This window comes from Marmota marmota, unplaced genomic scaffold (assembly GCF_001458135.2).
Source record: "Marmota marmota marmota unplaced genomic scaffold, marMar, whole genome shotgun sequence".
Taxonomy (NCBI): domain Eukaryota; kingdom Metazoa; phylum Chordata; class Mammalia; order Rodentia; family Sciuridae; genus Marmota; species Marmota marmota.
In genome coordinates, this window is record NW_026000005.1 from 31,494,555 (window position 1) to 31,500,554 (window position 6,000).

The 6,000-nt window shown below is 33.2% G+C and overlaps 1 protein-coding gene and 1 non-coding gene across 13 annotated transcripts in view; one reads left to right on the forward strand and one right to left on the reverse strand.

The window, feature by feature from the left end:
- Spag16 (sperm associated antigen 16) overlaps positions 1–6,000 on the forward strand; it is a 925,858-nt gene that overhangs the window by 125,384 nt on the left and 794,474 nt on the right. The window lies entirely within an intron of this gene.
- On the reverse strand, positions 1,646–1,718 carry Trnaa-cgc. The gene has a single exon. It is a non-coding gene; the product is annotated as a tRNA-Ala (tRNA).

Here is a 6,000-nt window from a genome sequence, read left to right on the forward strand (position 1 = left end):
CCAGAGAAACTTAGGTATTTGAGTGAGCAAAACACATAGTAAATCTTAACTGACTTCACCCTTGATATCAAACTTCTCTCCTATTTACATTATTCTTCCCACTGTTTCTCTTTATAGGAAGCAAAATGTATATATAGTTTTCATTAGTTAAAACAATACATATTATGGGCCCCTCTGTCACTATAATATCGGGTTCTTTTGGTTTCTAGTCACATAAATCCATTTGAAACTAACAAGTCAAAACTCATATCAAAATAGCTTAGTTTTAGCTAAAAGATGGGAAATTATTAATTAATGTAACCGATAAGCCAAGTGCCAGTTATGGTTGAAGGATGGTTGAATCTGAGAGGATAAACCAATATTGTTTTCTTTGTTTCTAGTTCTTTCTCTTTTTCTGTGTCTGTCTCACTCTCTGCTTTTCAGATTACCTCTGTCTTTTGACTTTTTGCTGCTATTAAGTTTTATTTTTAGATATGATGATTCTGCTTACATCACATACCCATCTTTGACATAGTCATAATGACCAGGAGTGGGGAGTGCTCTGATAGGCCATGCTTGTTTCATGTGTCCAATCCAAGACCTGAGTATGTGAGGTTTATTTAAATCTGTGCTTGTCCAAATTTGGCCCATTACCTATTTTTGTAATGTTTTATTAGAATATAGATATACCTATTCATTTATGTATTGTCTTTTGATGACTTTTATACTAAAATGGCATAGTGGAGTAGTTATAACAGAGACTATATGGTCCATAAAAAATATTTCCCCTTTGGTCTTTAAAGAAAATATTTGCTAACTTTTCTAGGTAGAATTCAAAAGATGATCCTCAAGGACTCAGATTTTTATGTAATCCCTTTTCCTTCATTATAGGCAAGACCTGTGAATATGATGAGGTAATATTCCTTGGATTTTGTTTCTCTCTGTGGTAAAAGAATATTTGCAAGTACAATCAAAGTCCCTAATTAATTGCATTAATCAAAAGATGGACTATCCAGGGCACACCTGTCTGAAATTAGATGAGTTCTTAAGAAAGAGTGTAAATTGGAAGCAAAGGAAGTCAGAAGCACTTTCTCTTGTTAAGCTTGAAAGAAATCAAGTTGTTAACTTTCTTTGTAGGCAATGTGACAAAGGCCTGTGAGTTATCATAAGAAGCTAAGAATAATCCCCACCTTCACTGACTAGAAAATGACCTCAGTCATAATAATTGAGTATTCTGAGTTTCTTATTTTTGAAATAAATTTTATGATTGCCTTTTGTATTTCTATGAAGAACATCATTGGAATTTTAATAGGATTAACTCAGGGAGATCCTTTAAATAAAATACAACAAAGGACTGGGGATGTGGCTCAGTAGTTAAGTGTCCCTGGGTTATATCCCTGGGACAAAAAAATAAAAGAACAAACAAAACTAGAATGATTTAATTAATACCTAGTAAATATATCTGGAAAGTAATATTCCCTATATTGTTGAACTATGTTGGTGGGACTATGCCCTATAAAGAGCTTATTATAGTTTACTTAACTTTAAAGGGAATTAATTTAAACTTGAGGCAAAATTGATCCAACAGATAATTATGTATGTGTGTATATATATATATTTATTCTTTTAGTTGTAATTGAACACAATATCTCAATTTTATTTATTTTTGTGGTGCTGAGGATCGAACCCAGGGCCTCTCACATGCGAGGCGAGCGCTCTACCGCTGAGCCACAACCCCAGCCCCAATTATGTATATTTTTACTATTGTGTTTTCGTAATCCATAGTTAGTACACATTTCATTAAGTTTTCTTTTATTGCTTTTAGGCAACACATCCAATCATTTCTTTGGTCAGAGGGGAGAGAACCATAGGTAGATAATTTTCTACATCATGGCATACTTTCATTAACATTGTGATATTATGTATGTAAGTTATGATATTTATCCCATTCCATGATAGAAATGAAGCATTAATTATTTTTAATGAAAAGGAGCTTTGGTTTTAATAGAAATGGACATCCGTACTTCACCTTCTCTTCCCAGGTGATTTCTCCCATCCTCTCAGTTTCCATTCTCTTCTCTATAATTAATTCCCAATTTTACATCTTAAGTTTATGTATTTTCTTAGAAATACATATGTGTTTAGCCAACTGCTTAATCAAAACATTATTTTGGATATCTCAAGTGTGTCAACCTCAGCACATCCACATGGGAACCCATGTTATCTATCACATCTGCTTTGGAACCTCTTCGAATAGCTGTCATCATCATTCTTACATTTCTGAAGTAAGCAGAAAATTCAAAACCATCTTGGTACTCCTCTATGTCTTTCCTTATATATCCAATTTATCACAAATTTATAATTTTTTTTCTTTTCTTTTTTCAAATCACCAGTATATCCTGTTTTTCCATCTCTATTGCTATACACCTAGTCAAATCACCCTCATTGTGTTTCTGAGGGTATTACAATATTCTCCTGCTACATTTACTCAGTCAGGAAACACTGATCTTATAAAAATTCGGTTCTTTTTATATCACATATCCCAGTAATTTTCCATTGTTGTTAAGATAAGGACAAAACTATTAGCATAGGAAAAACTAACAGTGGGAAACTCTAGCCACTGCCACTGCTTAATAAATTTTGCATTAAATTCCCTTGACTTTCAGGGTCCTTCTTTCAGGTGCCCTGGGATACCATGCCCTCTCCTGTAATGGAGCTTTTGCACATGCTCTGTCAGAACTTAAATCCTGCTTTTAAAAGACAGGGTATTGTATCAACTAGACTAATAAAATTTGTTTTCCATATAAATATGTTGTTATTATTAATTAATAGAACATGAATAAAATACAACATACAAAATATTAGGCTTTGAGTTTTCTTCTGAATGGATCTTTTTGAATTAAAAATTTTGAAGGCTCACCAATTCCTATATATCCTTTAGATAAAAGCTGAAGTCTCATTAAATTTTCCCTGTTCATTCTAGTTCGTCTTCTTTTGTTATCCCATATCCCATAGAACCTAAACTTTATTTTTTTTCTTCTTAGAGCATGGCTTTCATCATTCTTGATTAATGTCTCTTTTCCCCATTGCAAGCTTGGAGAGAGCAGGAACTCTTGTTTTGCTTATTGCTATATCTTCACTTTCTCATATTGAATAGCTCATAATAAGAAGTGATTTTTGAGTGGATAAATATAAAGAGTTACTAAGTAAGAGAGATGGTATTTGAAATCAGAGCTGATTCCAAAACTACTATTTTTCAGTGACCATATATTTTTAGCATATTATAAAAATAAATTACCATACTGACTGTTCAACACTTGTCCTGGATATATTCAAAAGCAAAATGAGAATCAGTTTAATGTTTTCATGATTTATAATAGTAATGAAATGGGAAATTGTGGTGAAGGAGATGATGGAGATCATATGAAAGATTTTGGAGGATGGTGTGCTTGTAGAAGGCCATTGGGCATCTGTTTGTGGGGAGTAGCTTTGAAAGGCCAGAAGTCAGAACAAAGCTCCTGATTACTGTGCCTGAAGACATCAGGCACCCAGCAGTGATTGTGGCACATAGAGGCCTCTTCTCTCCTTTCTTGCCCTACCTGCACAGTATCGTGGCAAAGAAAGGCAGTGAAATGAACTTGCTCTGTGGAATAAGTAGAAACATGTTAGGGGAAACTTCAGTGGAATCTTACATTTAGATTTGGTGGTGTTTGCAGTTGCGTTCAAAAACATTTCAGAGGGAAGCAGGTAGAGTTCTATATTAAAAAGTGAGTTCGCTGATGATGGAGTTTAATTTTACCCTTCTCATTCTCCTTACATCTATTCTTTTTTCTCCTTCTCCTTTGTTCCTCTATTCCTTGAATTTTCTGCGTGTCCCTATCCCTGACTCTATTTTCCTTAATACTTTAATATTAAAGTACTGTACATAATCAGGAATCCTAGGTATATTTTTATCCCATGGCAGATGGAGAGTATGTAACCACAACTCTCCATTTAAATTGAGATCAGGACCATGTTATCTGTACCTTTTTCTATCTTTTGCATGAAGACTTTATGATGTTCATATAATAGAAAATGCAGAAGAGATTTCTGTATTTATTCTGATGTTGTAATTTTTTTACATCTCAAAAATGTTGAATGTATTTTTTTAAGCAGTGTACATTTTATTTCCAAATCCTACCACTGAAACACTCAATATGTTACTTATTTAATTTTTAATGTCCTTATATTTTTAAATTTATTTGTTCTCTCTCTCTCTCTCTCTCTCTCTCTCTATATATATATATATATATATATATATATATATATATATATATAATGTGTGTGTGTGTTGTATGTCCATACTTATATGAATATGGAGAATATCTTATTCTAATTGGGATCCCAGTCTTGTGGTTGTACAGGTTGTGGAGAGTCTTGTGTATTCACATATGTGCATAGGTAATTTCTGTCAGATTCATTTTCTTTCCTATTCCTATCCCTACTTCCTTGCCTTTGTCTCCTTTGTCTAATCCACTGAACTTCTATTTTGCCCTCCTCACCTTGTTATTTGTTAGCATGCACATATCAGAGAAAACATTTGACATTTGGTTTCCTGGGATTAGCTTATTTCACTTCGCATGATAATCTCTAGATACATCTGTTTACTGGAAAGTGCCATAAAGTCATTAATTTTTATAGCTAAGTAATATTCCATTTGTGTATATATACCACATTTTCTTTATTCATTCATCTGTTGAAGGGTAACTAGGTTGGTTCCATAGCTTAACTATTTGAATTGAGCTGCTATAAACATTGATGTGACTGTGTCACTATAGTATGCTGTTTTTAAGTCCTTTGGTTATAGACCAAGGAGTGGGATAGCTGGGTCAAATGGTGGTTCCATTCCAACTTTTTGGAGGAATCTCCATACTGCTTTTCAGAGTGATTATACCAAGTTGCAGTCCCACCAGCAATGTATGAGTGTGCCTTTTCCCCCACATCCTCACCAACATTTATTATTTCTTCTATTCTTGATTGTTGCCATTCTGACTGGAGTGAGATGAAATCTCATTTAGTTTTAATTTGCATTTCTGTAACAGCTAGAGATGCTGAACATTTTTTCATGTATATGTTGACCATTCATATTTCTTCTTTTGTAAAGTGTTCAGTTCCCTTGCCCATTTATTGATTGAGTTATTTATTTTTTGGTGTTAATACTTTTGATTTATTTATATATCCTTGAGAATAATGCTTTATCTGAGGTAAAGATATCAAGAATTTTCTCCCATATTGTAGTCTCCCTCTTCATGCTCTTGATTGTTTTCTTCACTCTGTGAAAGATTTTAGTTTGATACTATCCCATTTATTGATAATTGATTTTACTTCTGGTGCTTTCAGAGTCTTATTGAGGAATTTTATTCCTAATTTGACATGTTGAAGTGTTGGGCTACTTTTTCTTCTATTAAGTGCAGGGTCTCTGTTCTATAAGTCCTTGATCCAGTTTGAGTTGAGTTTTGTGCAGGGTGAGAGATAGGGTTTCAATATCATTCTGCTACATACAGATTTGCAGTTTTTCTAGCACATTAGTTGAAGAAGCTATCTTTTTCCATGGTATGTTTATGGTGTCTTTGTCTAGTGCACCATGATCAAGTAGGTTTTATCCCAGGGATTCAAGGTTGATTCAACACGGGGAAATCTATAAATGTAATTCATCACATCATTAAACTTAAAGACAAGAATTACATGGTTATCTCAATAGATGCAGAAAAATCATTTGACAAAATGCATCATCCATTTGTGTTCAAAATACTAGAAAACTACGGATAATAGGAATATACTTCAACATTATAAAAGCTATATAGATAAAGTCATAGTCCCACATCATTCTAAATGCAGAAAAACCAAAAGCATTCCCTGTAAAAACTGGAGCAAAACAGGATTGCTCTCTTTTACCACTTATATTCAACAAAATCCTTGAAACTCTACCAGAGGAATTAGGCAAAAAAAAAAAAAAAAAAAAAAAAAAAAAAAAAAAAAAAA